Source organism: Melospiza georgiana, chromosome 13 (assembly GCF_028018845.1).
Source record: "Melospiza georgiana isolate bMelGeo1 chromosome 13, bMelGeo1.pri, whole genome shotgun sequence".
In the NCBI taxonomy this organism is placed as follows: Eukaryota; Metazoa; Chordata; class Aves; order Passeriformes; family Passerellidae; genus Melospiza; species Melospiza georgiana.
In genome coordinates this window covers 4508526-4529282 of record NC_080442.1, presented here as the reverse complement: position 1 = coordinate 4529282, position 20757 = coordinate 4508526, and the positions used below count along the sequence as shown (strand labels likewise).

Below are 20757 nucleotides of genomic sequence, written 5' to 3'. Positions count from 1 at the left end.
CCAGTGCACTTTTTAAAAACTGATCCTGCACATTTACCAAGCAGGAAAGAGACTCACAGCTCTTGGAGTGGTGCCACTATCACCAGCATCTTGTCACCTCCCTCCCCATGCCCTGCAAGATACATCCTCCAAAACGAACCTGGAAAATCAACTGAAATGCAAGTGAAGAATCTGGAACGACAGACTAGATCTTAAGGTATAATTATTTTAGGTTAAAAGCAAAAAAAAAAAAAAAAAAAAAAAAAAAATGGAAGCTTGAAAACAAAATCACAATTGAATCCAGCACATTTCAGCTCCCTGTGTGACACTGACACCTCTAATTCCAGTATCTTACAAGTCTAGACATCTGTCTGGAACTTTGGATCTGAAGCTAAAATCTGGCAAAACTGATGCAGTAGGAACACAGCAGTGTAGCAGACTTTATGAAGAACCCTTTTACTTTGGTAAGGAACAGGATCTGTTTACAGGGCATTCTGCCCCAAACATCCAAATTTAATCAGTAAGAAGTTTACTCACAGAATGATCGATTACTCCCCACACAACTCCATTTAAAGCAAAGCTTCTGGAGCTTTGTTTTTCTCTTTAAAGTGCAAGGAAGCAGCTGAGCCACCCTGAGCCCATCTGCATGTTAACAAACCATTTTTTAAGGTAGGGATTTACAATCTGCGTAAGAAGATAAAAATCTGCACTTTTGGTCCAAGGGACTATCCCTGCACTCCTCTGGCAGCTGGAGCTGCTGAAAGTGCTTGAGGGTTGTGTAATCAGCCTGATAGATGTGCTCCCTAATCTGGCTGGAAACTAATCCCACACACAAGAAAACTTCAGCTTCGTGCTTTTCATATTACTTCAGGTCAAGATTATTTACAAGAGGCAACTCTAATTTCCTACCATGTCATTGCAATTTTTTTTTAAAGTTATTTCATGGAAATACATTTAGAAATGCTCTTACAGAACTGTGGTAATTCTTAGGCAAAAACTTGAGTTAGACATGATATAATAACATCCTCAATTAACTCTAACATTTATTCCACTGGACTAATTTTCTATAAATTGCATGTCCATGTTGGTATACTAAGAAAATGAAGTTTTATTGCTATGTGCCCTCCTTTAACAACTGCCAGGCAAATAAAAGGAGTGTTAGAACTACTGGGTCTTAAAATCTGCAAAATTCAAGGGGGGAAAAGTACCATGTAGTAAACAAAGTCTGCTGAGGAAGGCCTGACAGTTCAAATTCTGTCCTTGGCAGAGCTGACAAAAAGGCCTGGGGGATGCACTGGGTGTCACAAGGGGTGGTGGTGATGGAACAAAACAGGACAGGAAAATGAGGAGCCACAGGGAAAGTGGATTGGAACCTCAGCTCTCTCCTGTACTTAGAGATGGTTAAAAAACCTCCATAAAAAACCTCCATAAATCCCAGTTTTCCAAGAACATGTTTTCTGCTCCAAACTGAGAGGAGTAAAAACATTTTTTCACGGAAATTAGCTATTCCACAGCTTTTTTTTTTCCAGTGTTGTGCTTACACAGTGATACCACCACACAAAACAATCCAAAGTTAACAGGTTCAACAAGATGTATTTCAACTCTTTGGAGAAAAAACGGAAAACCAGTGTAAAGTAGCTCAGGAAAAATTAATGCACTTCTGTGCATTGTTTTGGTCATAAAAATGACACTTCTCACTTAAAAACTGTTCATCCACCTTTTCCAAACATGAACAGACTTGTATTTCCACCATAAATCTAATCTTTCCACCCTGACACTGAAAATTTTCCACTGACCTCAAGTGCTTTTGGTTCCTCTGAGTCCCAAAAGAACAATCAGCAGCATAAAAGCTGCAGCTGAGCAGAGCCCAGATCCATTACTCTAAATGGATTGGATAACTGATCCATAACTATAAAATATTTATCTACATTTGGCATGTGGCTATCAAACACCATCAAGTTCATTAGGCAGTTTGGTGCAAGGATACATTTCTTGCAAGAATTATTCCAAGGTTTCACAAGAAGTTGGGGTGTGTTTTCAATCACCACAGCTTATTTAGAATATAATCAATCTGTAGAAAAAGAATTGGTTAATTGGCAGATCACCTAATCAAAAATTCTGACAGAATTACCTCATTAATTCCTCCCTCCTACCCACACAGAGTAAAATCACAGGAGAAAAATGCTCACAGTGTTTAAAACTGGTCACTTCAGCTTTGTTTTGGGTTTTTTCCACCCTGAATAGAAAAATGGAAGTAATTTCCTCAGATTAGCAACAGCTTGTCTCTTGAATCCACATTAATAGTTGGCTTTCAGTTTTGAAGATGCAATTTGATTAGTTCTCTGAACAAAATCCAAAAATCAGCAGCTGGTCCCTAAAGAAACTTTCTTCTTTTGGGGAGAGTTCTTGTCCCCTTTTCCCTGAGCCTCTCACAAGCAGGATGCAGTCACTGCCACACTCAGGGTTCCAGACTGGTATTTTTTATGTGGCTCTGAGGCTGGACTGAGTTATCAGAGTAAGGAACTCACTAAATCCATCCCCCAGATTAGCCAAGCTGAACTTGCTGGAAAAGGACAATTTAGCACCTGGAGGCAGGTGCAAACTCAATTTCTCAATATATGGATAAAGGACAACCCATTTCTATTTATGTCTAAAAACCAAGGAAAGGAAGAAAAAGAATAGCAAGTTACCAAAATACAACTGCTGCAATACATTATATAAACAAATACCTGCAATCCTAGCCAAATTTATTTGTTAATATGTGAATGTATTTGACACATCAGAATGAAATCACTAAATAATCCTGCCAAAATGTTCTGGAAACAAAACTCCTTCTAAGAGAACCTGGTGGAAAAGCAGACAGCCTTTTTATTCTGCTTTTCATTAACATGCAAGCCCAACAAGATCAACCAGATACTGCAACAAGTTACAGCCTCACTTGTCACAATGGACCATTACCAAGGCTACAAAGATAATCAGAATCATCTGATGGACAAAGAGTGGTTTTCAAGACAGGGATTTCAAGACACATTTCATTTTTTTTTGAAGACAGTACAGGAGAACAAGTCAAAAGTACCCCAAGAAGCAGCTTTCTAAGTTTCTAAAAATAAACACATATTTTCTGTTGCATCCCTAATTCCATGAAGCTCCTAAAATTTTGAATTATTTTAAACTCCCAAAACCTGAACAAAAATTATTTTTCCAGAACTGCAGCACCACTTGCAATATACTCAGAAGACAAATTCTGCTCATTTTCCAGCATTAAAAAGCAGATGTTCTGTGCATTAACAACACTTGATTATAAGATAAATTTATCCTCTGTGCAAAGAGGAGTGAACATAATGGCTCCCTGAAGGCACAGCTTCGAGGTATGAGGGCTATTAGCTCAATTTCTTTTTCAAATGCTGCAGAGAAGGATGACAGAAAGCAAGCTTCCAGTTGTGATTCTCTAATCTGTCTGGTCCATGGATGCCCTGAGTCCACATTTCCATAATAAACTCCATTACAGCACAACCCTGCCCTGTCCTCATGACACACAAACTGCAATCTGTGTGGTCTACTCAGAGAATAGCTCAGGGAAAGCATTTTGGGTTGCCAATGATTATTTTTTTAAAACCTGGGATAGCAAGAGAAGGTCATTTCATTTAAAGAACCCACAGGAATCTCGTAACATTCCAAATATTTTTATTTGTGTGTGAAGACAGACATTTGTGTGGGATGTGGAGGGGAAACTTTGGGTTTATATATTAGTTTATTTGGGCACAGCACGATTGCTGGTTTCCTACCAGTGTTTTTGCTAAATTGCCTTGCTAAACTCTCTCTAGTACTGATTACCTGCTAAAATACTTAACTTGTGCAATTAATGAAACAGAAATCACAGAGCCTGCTAACTAGTCAACAGCAAAAATTATCAAAAGGGAAAGAAATCTGTGTTTGGGAGTGGGAGAACAACAAGTAGCACTGGTAGATTTAAATAGCAGAGATACAGTGAGGGAAACATAAATGCCATCAAGCATGTAAGAGGAGGAGGAAAACCAGGCAGAAGCATGAAGGGCAGAGGAATGAAGAGAATGAAGGGTGGTTGAGTAACAACCCATGCAGAGAGGACCATCTTGGAGAGATCTGATCTAGCTGCTACAGATTCCTCTGCAGAGCACAGACAGCCTTTACAAGAGTCCACAGGACCTAAAATTCAAAGCATGCTGCATCACAAAGCCCAAGTCCTACAAATAACTTTATTTTAACCACATCCTATAGGCTATGTTGAGCCCACAAATGTTTCATTGCATTTTTCAACAACCAGTTACTGGCTATACTTCCAACGTTTTTGAATAAAAGCATCAGAAATGTACACAATGTGAGAGTATGGGTAATGAATATTTACTTTTTGTGACAAGCTCGAATCTGAAAGTTGTCACCTCCCCACCCAGCTCTCCCAAATCTTGCTGCTGTTCTGCAGATGTGCTGCTCCACAGGCACCTCCCCTCTCCAGGTGCTGAGCCCACAAGGTTTCCATGGCCTGCTTTCCAGCACAGCCCTCTGAACCTGTTCTCTGCACAAACGAGAGAGCAACAGATCTGGGATAAGCAGATGGAATGCAATATGGCCAAGGGGATGAAAAAAAAAAATAAAATCTGACATAACTCATTCCTGGTGATGCTGACATCCTTCTGCAAGGCCACAGGGTGAACTCATCTGGTAAACAGCAACTCAGCCAAACAAGCACTTGACTCATGCCCATTTTTTCTGGGATCCATCTCTGGACACAGGTACACGAGTACATGGGCTAACCAAGGGACAGGACAGGAGGTGCAAGCAGCATGACCAAAACACTGCTCTGGTCTGAGGGCTGGGGTAACCACCAGGGATTACAGGGGAGGGATCCCAGAGCCATTCCCTTCTCTGCTGGCCCCACAGCATGCTCTGTTTCCTTTTACATGCCTCAGGATAAGCTCTTTCAGGGACAAAAAGCAACATAAATCTTTGACAAAAGTCATGGGTAAGCAGAATGAAGAATTTCATTAATTTCACTGTGTTAAATACAGATTTTGCACAGGTCCCTCTCCCTTATCATGTTCCTGGTGCCAGTGTGGCTCCCTCCTGTGTGCTGCTCCTGATGTTTGTGAGCCTCATCACTGAGCCCATCTGAATTGCAAACCTAGTGCTAAAACTCTCTTTTCCCCACTGCAGTAACTCCCTGCTGCTTTAACAAGCTGACTCAAGTTCAGTGGAGGGCCCACAGGTGCTGGTGGCAGGGGAACAAGCAGAGGCAGCTGGGGAGAGGAGGAAAGATAGGAGGAAGAACTAAGGCATTATTTTGGGATTAATTTAGGGGCTGTTTCATGCTACAGTTGGGAGAGGAAAAGGAAATAAGACCTATAAAGAGCAAAGTACTGCTGCTGGTTAATTAAGATCTAGGAGTAAACATGCCAAATGGTGTTTGCCACACAACAAACAAATGTGAATCAGAATGTGAATCAGTACTGGAGCAGAGGAGGGAATGTTTTCTCTGCTACTCAGGAAGCACTTCAATTGTTTGGGAAAGGTGTGAGTCATTAACTCTACATGTACAAGTGAGACATCCAAAGCTATAAATACTTGACATACTTCAGGGGCCCTTTGGAATGGAAGAATGGAAATCTGTACATACTTTTTCAAAATTACAGCAGCGTGAAGCCACGCATCACTTCACAGATTTTGATTTGTTGTGTTTAGGCTCTTCTGAATTGCATTACCCAAGCATGACAAGCCCTAACCTTGAAAGGCCCTGCTTTCTTGCTTCTGAGCTCTGGGTAGCTGAACAGCTCTTTGGGATAGAAGGTGAGAGGTGCACAGCAACTGATGGAATGCTATTTTAATGCAGCACTTTTCTATGTCTCAATTGGTTGCTGATCACAGCCATTTAGCAAAATTACCTTTCTGATGGCAACCAAGAATCTCATGGCAACAGTCACAAGCCATAAACACAATCCTCCCCCTCTGATTTTGCATCTGCTTGCAGGAGCTCAGCATGAAGGCAGTAAGGAAGTTTTACTGCCATCTTGCAAATTGACTTTTATGGATTCTTCAGACTGTAACACACTGAAGCTCTTCTTAATCTAACTCCTAACATAATTTATTACTTCTACAGACAGGTAAAAAGGCTGGTTGGACTTCAGCAGGGCTTTCATTCCCAGGTGAAACCCACCACAGAGGGATAATCAAGCCAAGCTGAAGGGCTTGGCTCCTGAGCTACATTTAGCCAGTCTGGCAGCCTAATGGCAAATATTAGTGTAATAATCCAAGTATAGATCCCATTCCTCCAGATCTGCAGCTTTAACATTTTTCCCTATGAACATCATTAAGCTGAGATGGTATTAAACGCCTACACAATCCTTCTCGAGAAAAATATGGTTTTTTCCTCATGATATGTTCTTCAAATTGAGTCTTGCACTGCCTTTTACCTTGGATATCAGAGATTGCAAGAAATACTGATGGGCTGCATGTGATCACACTACAGGCACTTTCCAGAAGGGAGGCATGAAATACCCTGAGAGTCCTGGCTCAGCCAGGCCCAGGCAGTCAATGCATTACTCCACTGTGACTGACAGACTCCTGGGAAAACAGATTGCACAACAGGAAGAGGGTAAAGCAGAGCTTGAGAGCTTGGACACACATGAGAGTCATTCATTTACCCCGACCCCAAACCCCAGAACAGAAACAAGAGGAACACAAAAAGAAAGCTTGGCTTTATGAAGGCACATGGAAAGTATGATTTTGCAGTATCATAAATGTTTAATGACACTTTTATGCAACTAGTGATATCCTTTCTTAATTTAAATTCCTTTTAAAGTTCCCATTTAAAAACCCTCTTTAGAACTATACTTCTATTTTCCCTAATTTAATAAAAGGTTATGAAAAATATTTTTATGAAGAAGTTATTTTCTCCCAAACACGTCCAAGTTATTTTGTCCTCAAGAGAGATTGATCAGGTGTTCTTACAAGCCAAATGATCTGTAGAACCTTTGATGAAGAGCCTTCAGAATGCAGAAGTCTGACTGCCCAGCTTATGGCTGTATTTGAAGGGCTGCAGTCTGCATTTAACTGGTGCTACATCACACCCAGCTTCCTTAAGATTGGGAAACCAGTGCAGTATGAGGTGATATCCCTTCCTTTGCTAGCAAGTGCCAAGTTGTATTAAATTCCCTCACTCAGTTCTTGAACACTTGGTATTACAGTCTTTTCACAGTGAGTAACTTTCTATACATTCAATAAAAACCTCCCATGTTTTAAAAACCTCCAAGTCTGAACCAAGTATTCCCACTTGCTGCTTCAGAGCAAGTAAATCAAGAAACAGGAGCTCATCATGAAAGGTTCTGCATGCCAGAGCTGCCCAGACTGCAGTGTGATAACACAGATCCTCACAAGCACAGCTGCATTATTCTGTTGATGTATGTGTGCAGACACCATGGTAATGCTGACAATTTATGTATGAAAGACATCTAAAGAAAAATTAATTACCTTGTGCTGTGGCATTGGTGCATCTTCTCTCCTCTGTCATCTCAGGAGGGAGAAGCACTGCTCCTGCACTGAGCCCTGCCACAGCTCCCTGTGTCTGAAGGACACTGAGGCTGCTGCTCTCAAGTCACAAGCTGCATTTGCAGCACAGCTCATACACTGGCTCTCCAACATGGCAGCAATAAGAAAAACATGAGTTTGCCTCCCTTTCCACAAGTCTTAAGTAGCAGTAAGGCTTTTCAGCCTGGAATCACAAATCACTTAGCACTGTGCAATTTCAGAAGGATCCAGGGGATGCAGGTTTTCCACAGCAGGGCCCCATCAGGCTGTGGAGCCAGCCAGCAATCTGCCCTGATCTCCCTGAACATGCAGCTCTGGACTGAAATGCACAGAATGGAAAAAGCTAAACAGGCAAAGAAAGAGACACATGTATAAACACATCTATGTTTTTCAGAGAAATCTCTCCTGGAAGTGTCAGTCAAATGGAGGGATCACACCAAAGTGGTTCTTCCCAAAGGACTGCAGGGAAGCAGCCCAGAGGTCCCTTGTGAGGTCCCTCAGCAGAGGTTCTGTCCCCCAGGGGGGCACAGCCAGCTGCTGCTCCCTCAGCCTCACAACTGCTGCCCTAAGGAGGGGGATGACACATTCTGCCACTGCACATACACATTCTTTTCTCACATAACCAGACATCTGAAGAATGGAAAAAAACCCACCTCATTTGTGAGTGGGCTGAAGGTACCAGTCAAGAAGTAAAAAGTTGCTCTTGTCAGATGGAGTGATTGATCAAGCTGCTGTCTCTCAGCAAGGATACAGAGAATGCCTGTGCAAGCTCACTGCAGTGCAAAGGAAAACAACTTAGATTTAAGATGTTTCAATCTCTGAGTAAACAAATCGACCTCACTTTGCACTGAAATGCAGCAGGAGGTGTTACAGCTCTGTCCTGCACTGTGGAGCAGCAGCAGTAACCTGTAGCTGAGGGATGACTGCCAGGTGAGGGACAATGTCCCCTTATGGATTCCAACTTGACCTAGAAAGAATTTATCAGTCTGCATCAACAGAGCACTGACAGAACTGCAGGAACACAGCTGGCAGGCCTAAGGACTCCATCAGTTTCTGAATCAAAAATAAAATTATCAATGTACAAAATGCTCTGAAAAAATATTTGTTAACATTTTTTTTTTTTTTTTTGCAAGTACATAGCCTCATTTTCAGAAAGAGTAGTGGCAATGAGACACACACAACGGTCAGCAGAACTCCACAAGAAATATTTTGGGAACACATCAGTGTTCCAGGCTCTCAGCTCTGCCCATTCCATTTTCTCTTTGATGTCAGTAAGTTATTCATCTTATTAGTTCAAGCTTGAGCTTTTGATCAAACTTTTGTAGTACATAATTTGGAAATGAGTTTCTTAGAGGGACAAGAGCTGTCAAATCAGATTGACCCAAACAAAGCAGTAACAGCTTAGGACAAGTCAGAGCCAAAGCTGGAATTTCAGAGCATACGTGCAAGTTATTATTTTCTAAAAACCACAGTGTTGACATTACAAGGGAAGAAAAGAGAGGAAAGATCCTATCTCCTGAGCCCTTGATCAAATTACTTCATAATTCACCCACTAACCCTATCCCCTGGTTCCCATAACAGACAGCAATCTGAGACAGAACAAGCCTGTGGATTTTGGAGCATTAAGGGAGAGAAGGGAACAAACTACAGTGCTGCAGCTGAATCTCCTGAGGATGTAGAAGCACTCCGAGCTATTTTACATGGCAGAATAATTTTACAGAACCTTGCAGATATAAAATATGGGGACAACTTGAAATTAGCCACAGTCCATGTGCGTGACATAAAAACTAGGAGCCCAGAACTATATACAGTGTCTGCAGTTTCCTATGGTTTCTTTCAGCAAACTTTTTTCAAAGTAACTGTCAAAGATATTAGATTCCAGTATTTCGAAGATGGTATCTACTAGTTCTTAATTTATCCCAGCCTCTTATCTTTGAAGCAATTCAGTTTCTGTCTCAGTGCCTAATTTCCATTTTACACATCCTATAATTGTGTTTGTCCTTTTGTCCTTTAAAGTTGACTTCTAAAGATTCCCATCATTAACACATCTACCAGGAACAAACAACTTGCTCTCTGTGTTCTTTGGTTGAGATCTAATTATTAAAGTTATAATTATTTCTCCTTACAGATTTTAATAAGTTGGAACTGGCTTTAAATTGTTCTTTTACTGAAAGCTGTGGGCTTGGACATTTCTTTCTTTAGGAAGGGATGTGTGCTTTGCAGAAGTTTCAGATCCTTAACCTGTAAATTAACTTGTTGCCTGAGTTACTGTTCACTTGGCCTTCTATCAAGTCCTGGCTATTTTCAATCATATTTAGTTTCCCTCTGCATATTTAGGAACTGCTCAGCCCAGAAATTTTATGCAGTGTTTCTAGAATTCCTTACTAAGATTTTTAAACATTTTACCTATTTTCTCTTTTCTTCAGTATCTATTTTCTTAATGGGTAAAGCATGAACTTTATCTTTTTAGAATATGGACATGCTAACACTTTTAAACATGCAAACCCAAAAGCTGGCAAGCCCTCTCCCAGATGAAAAAACCCCATGAAAAATAACTCACAACATTGAGCTATGCTTATTTCATGACACAGACTCTTTTCTATACAGGAAAGTATAAATAGTGTCCACAGCTGTGCAATTTATCCTCAGCCATTAAATGTCTCCACAGTCTTACAATTCCTAAAAGTGTCTGCACTGCCTACAAATGAGCTGCATTAATATAAACAGCATGTGAATGTCCAGAGAGCCTATAAAACAAAAGCCCTAGGAACAGACCTTCACTAAAAAGTGCCATTCTCAGATTTAAAAAATAAGAGCTTGTAACTGTTTCACTGTTGATCAATTTGCCAAAGAACCCTTTCCAATGTTTTGATCACACAATTTTGAATCCCTGGGTTAGATAGCTGGAGGGAAAACCAGAGCTGGTTTGAGAAGTGTGGAGCCAGCCTGCATCATGCCCAGGTGCTGGGGCAGCAGAACTTCCTGGCTTCACCAAAATCTCCAGACAGAGGGGATGAAACAACCGGCACAGACTGACAGATCCAAACAAGGGATCACTAACAGGCATGCACAGGAAACACAACTAAACCTGAGTCATTGGCTCAGGTCCTAAACAAACACGCTCATGGTATAGATATATACTGCTACAAATCCAGCACTGTTCACTTACAGTGTACAGCTTATTTTAGTCTCACTTATTCTTCTGCAAAGTGCTGTATCTTATCTCCATTTTAAGAATGAGCAAGTTTCTTAACCTCTTTGTCTCAGTTTCCAAGGCTACAAGTGAGGCATGACAAAGGCAGGAAGAAAACCCAGATATTTTTTGGCTCTCAGTTTTTTCTTTTTTTCTTGCTGCTCAGTCATCTTCTCTTCCTAAACTCTGGGATTTAGTTATTTTAGCATAGATATTATTCTATGTTCAGCCTGTGTTCTTGGTGATTCTAATCAGCTTTTCTCTCTGCAAATCTGGCCAATTGTTTGGTGACTAAATTTGATTGCTTCTTGTTTTATGCATAGAAATAATCAAGGAAACAATACCCTGACCAGCACTAGCAGAGAAAGACACATTCCTACAAAATAAAGTTAAACCAAGCTATTTTTTAAAGGTATGCAAATGACGTGAGAGAAGACAGGAAACCACATTTAAAGTGTAAATCAAATCCATTCTTTTGTAAAATTTCTGGAAAAGCTTTGAAAATTGGCTTTTTCTGCTTTTCTCTCCCAGAATTTCTTTGTTCCTTACAAAAGGAAAAACAAAGCAACAGGAAAATGAAGTGATGTTCCTCCTCTGGCAGAAAAGCCATGGAGTCTCCTCCCCCTTCCAAAGGGGATCACAGTTTGCCAGCTTTGGCAGCCACTGCAGCATTTAAAATAGAAATGAATCCCAAAATGTGATTTGGCAAAGCCCCGCTGCAATATTCAGTCAGTCTGTTTTCCCTCTCTTCCACTTCCTTTCTCCCACTCCAATAACATGGAGAGATGGCTGCAGCACCTCAGGGCTGAGAGGCACCCGTGGCTGACCCCCGGAGCAGAGCCCCATGAACTTTAGCACACATGGAACACAGGGATCACACAGAGCAGCTCCTTGTATGGCCACAGCGCCGAGCCTGGGACACGGCCAGCAGCTGCTCTGCCTCTGACACAGCTCCAGCTCCAGGGGAGGCAGCCCTGTGCCTCCCAGACCCGACAGCATCACTTCCTCTGGCACTGGCAAAGAGCCAACAACACCAAATTCTGCAGCAGGTTCCAGCAATTTTCCAACAGGACTGGGATTTTCGTAACACTTTTGTTTTCACCTACACTGAGGTGAGTCCTACAAGCCAGAACACACACAGTATTTTAGAGATATGCTGTGTTGAAAGAAAGAATAAAGAAAACACAAATGCAAAAGATGAGAGATGAATCAAAGATGTGAACCCTTCAGAGGGATATCCAGACCCACTGCCAGAGTGAAGAATGCTGGCTGGAGTCAGCATGCAAGAACCTTCACTCAAAACAATTGCTTTGGAAAAGAATGACTTCATGAGAGACACCCTGGGCACTGGGTGGGACAATAAGGCAGCTGTCACAGATGCTTGCAGCAACAGCAGAAAGCATGTGTGATGAACAGAGGCACTGAGCTCCAGGTGAAGGAGCCACCACAGCCCAGCTTTAGAGAACTGTCTTCAACAAGAGGAGCAGATTGTGTGGCATCCAGAACCACTGCTTCACTGGGCTTTCAAACTACTGACTCGTGACTAGGATGTGTGGTATATCAATTAATCCATCTCATTCATTCACAGAAATAAAGCTATTAAGTATCTGAACCCACAGAATGTTAGCTTTAGCATGCAAGCAGCCAGCCAGCTGACTCATTCATACCATGGTTTCAATTTGAAAGGTGGGCAAAATGTCTCCAATATATTTATGCAATAGCAATAATACCAAAGTAATTCTGTTCAGGATCTTGTGACAAACCTCCAGAAAGTGTCAGGACTAAAACTCTCTCATTCCAATTGTAAAGAAACTTTCCAAGCATCAACATTTTGTCTTCTATATGTTTTAAGCTTTAGAATTTTTATAATCACATCCCAAAGTCTGAGTCATTTCTACTTTGCCATCAATGAAACTGTTCAAAGGCAGCAGCAGGAAGACTCAAAGATTGATTTCACAGATCATTGGTCCAGGCAGTGTTTGTAAACTGCTGACCCCAACCATGGAGAATTGCTAGGGCCTTGCAGATTGAAGGGAGACTTTCAGTTTAAAACTGATTTGCAACCTGAGGTTAGCCTGTCAGTTTTTCCTAAAAAAAACCCCCAAACTTTTAAAGGAGTTCATTCTAAATGAGTCATATTAGCCCACACAAGTAAATCAGCACATTGTTCTGATTTCCCCTCCCTAAAATGCATCGTGTCCTCAGCACAATGCTACTGCACAAATAACTCAGGACTTGCCAAAAGCTTCCACCAAGCTTTAATTGCAGCAGTCCTATTTTGTACATTGTCAAATCAAACAAGAACTAAATCAGCCTGCTAAAAACCAGCCAGTACTTCAAAATCTCCAATGAAGATTAAGAAGTAAATCTCTGCAATAAAGCATTAGCCAGCCCAGAAACATCCTGATTTTCTTGCTTCAAGATAAGACTCTGGTACACATGTGAAATCTGCTGTGCGAAAGAAATGGCACAGCATTAATTAATTGCAACAAATTATTTTAATGCAGGTCATTGCTACTAAATGTTTCAGACAACTTAACTGAATTTCCACTTTGCCTTTTTCGCTGCTCTTTCCAACTGATTTAGCTCCACAAGTGAGAATGTTTGCATTGTCAAAGTTTTTGTCACTGTCAGCATTTTGTTGAGAACACTATGCCCCATTTCAGATTTCAGTTTATTTCCAGAAGAGTTAAAGAAATAGAGGGAGCATGTCATTCTGCCAGTCATTCTCATCTTATTAAGCTTTTGTCATTGCCTGACAATACCAAAAGACTTGAATGCATTTTACTGTTTTGCAAGCAGACTTCTTTCTCTCTTGTCATAAATGATGGAAAATGTGATCCTGGGGTCAACAAGGGAAATTGTAAAAACGAGGCATCCTTACAAGTATTTATTCAGTCTCTGACTTGGAGTTTAAAGGCAGGATCTTTCATGCTCTAAAAATAGCAAAAATCTGTTTTAATCCAAAATTTCAATTTTTGGATGGGAAAAGAGCACCTAGATTAAATAATCTGAAAACTGAACAACAAACCAAGCATCATCCCAGTTTCCAAGTTTTTCCAATTGCTGAACAATACAGAAATTAATTCTCAAGACAAACTCCCAAATCACATATCAAGTATTCAGCCACAAGCAAAGCAAATCCTCATCAGCAGGCTGGACTGCAAGCTTCTGATATGCAAGGCAGCTCTTGTAGCTCCCAGAGAGAAATATTTAACTGGCAAAATGTGTGCTTGCTCTGAACTGACTGTAACACATGACCTGGCATGAGCTTTGACAGCAAGTTATTCAAGAAAGATGACAATACAACAGAGTTACAAAAACAAAATACAGCAGTGCTAGGAGAAGCCTTTGGAAACACAATTTGTGATGTAAAGCCATAAATCTTTAACATTTGAACTAAAGACTTGAAGCTTTTAGAAGCAGCAGCCTCACTGCTAAGGTTAGAAGACATTCCCATACTCTATTATGGCAACTAAATAAATATTTACCATGGCTCTTTTCAAAAGGCTGGGTTAGCAAACTGAGCAAGACCATGAGAGTGCTCTGGGTCCTCTTTTAAACACTAGAATAATTGACTCGAGGCAAGCCAAGCTTTTAGCTCTCTTATTTGTAAAATCAGTAAATTATGGAGTTCTGGGTTTTGAGAAGAGCTGACTTAAAAAGCCATTTCACTCTGCTGCCTCCCTGCTCCCAGCACACAGGCAGCTGGGATGCTCATTAGAAATCTCCTCAACAGCACTTTAAAGGAAAAAAAACTTCAGCAAACCAAAGTCCCAGCAAATTTCAGGAAAGATGAGCACTTCAGTCACACTCTCCAGACAGTGAAATGTTTTTACATCACCCCTATTGTACTACTCTGAAGATAAAAATGGGCTCTTCCCAAAACATGAATACAGCAGAAGATCCAACACCACTTCCTAAGCCAGCATTAATAGTCACTTCAAACAAATATATATGCAAGATATACATATCCAAATGCAGATAAATCTGAGCAAAGACACACACCATGCTCAGGATGAAAACAAGAAATGTCTTCTCTTTGAATGAAAGTCTGTACAACATTTTGATTTTGAGCTATAAATATTTTTAAGCTGTACATTTCAGAGCAACATAGTTAAGGATGATCACATTTGTCCAAATCTTCATGGCCAAAGATATTTAGAGAGAGGCCTCTTGAATTATTGACAGAAAATTTAGAGCTTAACTTCCACAAACACTAAAATGGATCAGTCAATAACTCTAAACTTATTTGTATAAATAAGATATGAAATCACAGAAGGTGGTGCACAGAAATGCCAGAACTGACTGGTCTGCAGAGCCAAAGAGCAAAATAAGCCACAGCACCTAAAATTGTTTCTTCAATTCAGGCACTTCTTTTTTCTCCATCCAAAAAACATACTCTCTTTTCCAAGTGACTGCCCTTTTGTCAGATTCCAGAGCAGACCCTTCAGCCCTGAGTTTGCTTTGTCCACCAGCCCTTAATTATGAGGTGAAAGAATAAATAAAGCAGAGAAAATGAGTAATTTGAATACAAGTTCCAAAATCTAACAGCTTCCACAGTTTGTGCCAATATTTCTTCATTAAGTCATAATTTCGTACAAAGCAAGTTCTAATGATTTTGAATTCTATAAGTGTTAAATAAAATATTTTCTACTCAAAACACTGCAGAGTTAAAGGTGCCAAACAAACTGTGGAGCATCAGAGGTGTTACAGAGCTAGAATAAAGGGAAATGTATCCATTTTTACATGGCTACAAGCAGTAAATACTTTATGAACACAAAATAAAAACTTGTGGCCACGCTCCGAACTTAAAAAACTTGCATGTTATGTAATAAAAAGCACAAAGCTCAAGAGAGTTGCTCATCTGAAAAATATTTAAAAAACCCTTTCAAAACAATGTATTTATTCCAGCACATCTTAGAGAGGCAGAAGAGACCATGTTCCCTCTGTGTGCACATTGAGTACAGCTCTTGCAAAGGGAATTGTTTATGCCAGGTCCCAGCACACGCTGTGAAGCAGTGCAGGCACAGGAGGGGCACCAAGCAGCAAAGCAGCACCCACAAAGAGCTGTCTTCATCACAAGACACCTTCACTTTCCTCTCTCAGTAAAAATAAAGAAGGCAGAATTCTATTTCAGTATTTTTCCTTATCTAAAGGCCAGAGTGCTGATTTTTTAGGTGGAGCACAGTTAAGTTTGAGACTGCCACCCCTTTTGCTCCCTGTATGTTCTGTTCCTGAATGATGCTCTGTGCACCCAGAGCACAGCACTGAGCAGCTCCTGTGGTTTGGGAGCTCCTTATCAGCCTCAGGAAGACAGGACTGCCCATTCTCCTATTTTTAAGCTGTCACAATACAATTTGTCTCTAGTTCATCTCTCAAATTAACAAGAAGAGTGCCTTTTGGGTGCTGTGACACCTCTTCTTTCTAAGCTCCATCACAAAGCCACTGCCAAGAAAACAACAAGAAAGTTCAAGAAAAACTTACATGTGCAGGCTGATGAGTGCAAGTGCACCCCTGAGACCACATATCCCCTCCCATGTGTCCCATGAAGGATCCAGGAGCTGCCCAGGCTTTGAGCTGTCCTCTGGCTGTCATTTTTCAGAACTCTGTAGCAGATAATGCAGCTGAGACAGGTATTTTACCATGTGTCATGAAGTGAACATTTCTATGGCTGATACACATTTACCTTGCCTGCAGAACAATGACTCCAAGTAGTCATGGGAAAACAGTGATGGAAAAGAAACCTTGATCCATGTGGCAAAGTCAGCTTTAGGAGTTGAAATCTATGGATTTTAAAATACCCTAAGTTACAGACATTTGTAAACTGGCAACTGAAAGCCAAAAAAAATACAAAAAAAAAAACCTCAGCTCTTGCCTCATATTCACAACAGGAAAGAAACAAAGTTTTTAAATTATAACTGTTCCCATTTCATTTGAAACACCAGCTTGAATGGACAATCATCTCTCAGTCATCATCAGCAAGAGAAACCTAAGAAGCCTCATCCATCTGCTGCAGAGAGATAGAGGGTGGGACTGTGCTCCTCTACAGTGGCTACACTCGACAAGCTTTGGTTTTTGGAAAAGCAGAGCTTACCTTGGTTTAGAAACTGATACTGATTTTCAATTATTTCACTTGTTCAGTAATTTCTTATCCATAGTTCAGATATTTGCATGCAGCACAATCACTGAGCACTGGCTGCTTATTTTTCCAATATATTTTCAAACTTCTATTGTGATTATTTGATTGGAAATATACACCAACTCTTTTAGTCAGCAGAACACAAAAAAATTCAATGTGTTATCTGTGCAATACAATTTAGTGACTATTGACTGAACTTCTAACCCCCTCAGTAAGCTGTGCTTGCTGCTGGAAGCAACAATATTCATTGTATGGATTTGTATTTCCTCCTGTGTTCTACAGAGCTCACTCTGCTTGGGTGTTTAAATACTTTTTAATGAAAGCACCCCAAGTTAGCTGCCTGTGTAGACAGACCAATATTGAACTGCAGAAACTGAACTCCACAGGGAAAACCTAATTATGTAACATTTGATCTATTAAATCTAATTCCCACTTTTTAAATGCTGTTGCTTCGGTATATCACCTGTTGGCTTTTATTTCTCCTAAGAATTATTAGTGTATGCATGAACCTTCCAGCTGCCCCAGGAATTGTGCAGGAATACTTCAGAAAATACCATTATTCCACAGCATTTCCATCATCCCCTCTGGGGGACTGAGCAGAACTCCGTGATAACCTGTGCTGGTTTATCTTTTCCACCATGTTTCTGTACAACACTGCTTCTCACTCAGCAAATTTGGCTTCAAAAGGTCTGTCTGTTGCTATCTCCATTGTTCAGGAATAGCACTGTTGATTTACACTGATAAACAAAGATAATGTACAACCATAAGCAATGAAGTCAATTTGCAAAGGACTCAGTGGGAAAAAAGCCTCCAATGTTATCACTACCAAGTACTACAGAGAAAAATTACAGCCTTGTGGAAAAAAAAAAAAGATGAAGGGTGAGAACTGGGCACCTTTTTTAATGCAGCACTCCTGCTGTTTACAACATTATGCAATGCAGATGATTTGCAGTTGTGTATGTAAAGAATCTATTTGCTGAATGCCCTTGTGATGCTGATGGCAATACCATCAGAAGGGAACCTGATTCAGCTTCTCTCTGAAAGCAACAATCCAACACTTCCCACACTCCAACAAGCAGAACAACAGAGAATTATGCAGAACACAGGAGAACTCACCATAGCTAAAGCTCCAGTGAGGCTGAGGAATCTCCATCTAGACCACTCTGCAATCTCTCCTTTATGCTGCTGCAGGAGGTTTTTCATGGCAACTGTTACTAACAGTGTGTCTCTCCCAGCTGCTAAAAACAGGTACTTTATGTACCAGAGTGCAACCCTCCTCCTGATGCAGCAGTCACTGAACACCTCACTACAAGAACCACCTTTGGAAGAGATTGCTGCTGCTCTGAGAGGATAAGTGGGGTAAGGAGCCATGACCCAGCACCCTGCCTGCCAACAGGCTCATGGAGCAAGATGCCAATGAGGAAATGGCACGGGACTGCCAGAATCACAGCAAAGTGAAATACAGGGGAAGCTCTGAGCTCTGCTTCTGCTGACATTTTCTGTCACAGGGATGCTGCCTTTGCTGCACATGAAACACCAGGCAAAATTCAGAGGAGCAGGAGCCTCAGTGAGCATTGCCCTAACATGCCTTGGTTTTCTGTGCTTCCCAAGGAAACTTCTGTGGCCAAAACCACTGTCCTTAAACCTGAACCTGTCTCACTTCAAGGCCTGCAATAACACTTCCCAGTTTTTGTTGTTACAATTGAAATGTATGTTATTGACAACTTCATTAGCAGCAGAGCAGGTTTGAGAATTATTGCTAATAATCTGATATTCCAAATGTAAAAATTAAAAAAAAAATCACAGCATGAAAATGCAACTTTGCATCTATAAAGCTCTAAAATAGTCAGCATTTTTGTGTTAGATGCGTGTTTAACACCAAGTTCAGTGAATTCTTCCACTGACTACAACATAGCACAAGCTGTTGCACAATCACAGCATGTGCAAATGATCACACTGGCAGCTCTCCTGTGCCCCCCACTCTCTACATCTTTACTGGGAGCTGTCTCCCTGCTTCTAAAACCTGAGAATGTCTACAGTTTACAGAGCAGAAGTCATTAAATAAACTAGCTCCTCCAAAGATCATTCCAAATGGCAGGAGTCACACTCCTTAACCATATAGTTACAGCCTTAGAAGTCTCAGACTGGGGAATATTGTGCAACCTGTTTTTAAGGAAAACTACCCAATCTGGATGAGGAAGGCCCAGAAGGACAATTAGCAAGGTTTAAAGCAAATGGAAAAACAATTACACAACATGACTTACTCCCCCGTGGAAAACTCCTGGACTAATATTTATTCTCTCTGAGCTTGTATATATTTGCATTAAACTTCAAACTTTGTTAAAGCAACGTGGATGTAATTCTGAGCCTTTACAGAGAGATTTTAATAGGATGCCAAACAGGCTAAAAGGGCACTCTGCAGAAGGCTACTCAGGGCTAAAACAAGGTAGAGAGAAAGGCAGAACTGCGGGGAAGAAAAAGGTGCAAAAAGACTAAACAGTTACCCAAGGACAACTTCAGCTCCAGAGGCACTGAAATTTGCAATGTCTCTGTTACCTTCACACACATTTCTGAATGTCCTGGCCACTTTGGGGGGAAGATTATGCATTTTTAAAACTGCTCTTCCTTCTTGCTGCACCACAGAAGCCCCAAGAAAGGACACCAACAAGTATAAAAGCAGAACAATGACACTCACTAAGAGGAAATTTGGCAGCTGAGACAACAATAAGAGCATCTGTGATATGTACAGAGACTTATGCTAAGAGGGAATATACATGAAGCCAGCATGGAAGGATGTCTATATTTGTTCATGTTTATACTGCAAGATTTAAATGTCTTTTAAATGTGTTTGAAGGCTTTTCTGACAGCAAGACCCTGGGAGCTGGAAGACTGGATATAAATATATCCATGCAGAACTTACATCTCCTGCATTACAGACTGTCTTCCTCCTCTGGGGAGCTTTGCAGGGAGGCCTGTGTAAATACAGGCATGCATCCAAGAGGGAACATTTTAGGATTGAGATCAGTTCTACAAAAACATGGAAGGTCAAACTGTGAACACTAAACAGCTTCCTACAGAACCTGTAGCCAACAATACAATAACCCAAATCTGCCTGAACACCAATAAGGTTGCTTTGGCAAATTCTGTGCTAGTAGCAGTATTTTCTGAAATAGCACTAACTTTATCAAGTCAGTGATCTTACTTTTTAGCACCACACTGAACTGGCATCTCAGACAAGATGTTACTAAAACAAGTATTGCTAGAAGCCTACAATGTTTAGCCTGGCATGATTTTTATCCATTTGTTTACTGTGATTTCAAAAACTTTGCTAAAAATGTCTCCTTCAGTCAACAGTGACTGCATTAAGACAGTTGAGCATTTTTCAGCATTTATATTTAAGCACATGTAAGGCTTTTTAACTGAAATATTACTCTTAAGGAAAATATGGGATAAAGTCCACAAATGGAAAGATTTTAAAATGCCTTTCCCAGACAATATTTATATTTTTTTACACTTTATGTAGATAAAATACTTCCCCCCCCCCCCCCACTTCCCCAGAACCAAAGACTTAAAAAAGGAAATTCATTACAGATTGATTACAAAACACCTCTCTAAGAGGTATGGCTGAAAACTGAGTTTGTCTTCATCCTGCACAGCAATATGTGATTACTAGGAGGAGATAAATGATGACTGAGGATCCCAAGGGTTCTGAAATCCTGTTGTTCTTGTTGTCATCTGAACAGACAAACTCAAAAACATTTGTGGTAAATCCATTTTGTAACTTGGTGAGCTAACATGATAACTTTTATAATAGCTGAATGCATCCCAAAAGAAATTCAATTCAAAGAAGGTGACCTCAGAGTTACACCCACTGTGTAGTTTTCCT

The 20757-nt window shown here is 40.6% G+C and overlaps 1 protein-coding gene across 5 annotated transcripts in view; it reads right to left on the bottom strand.

Moving 5' to 3' along the window:
- PEAK1 (pseudopodium enriched atypical kinase 1) overlaps positions 1-20757 on the bottom strand; it is a 112036-nt gene that overhangs the window by 87462 nt on the left and 3817 nt on the right. The window contains exon 1 of one of the 5 annotated variants that reach the window (XM_058033097.1): positions 8190-8210. The exons of the other annotated variants lie outside the window; for them this stretch is intronic. The gene's annotated coding sequence lies outside the window, so the exon portion shown is untranslated. Of the gene's footprint in view, positions 1-8189; positions 8211-20757 lie in introns of those variants that run through there. 5 annotated transcript variants of the gene reach the window in all.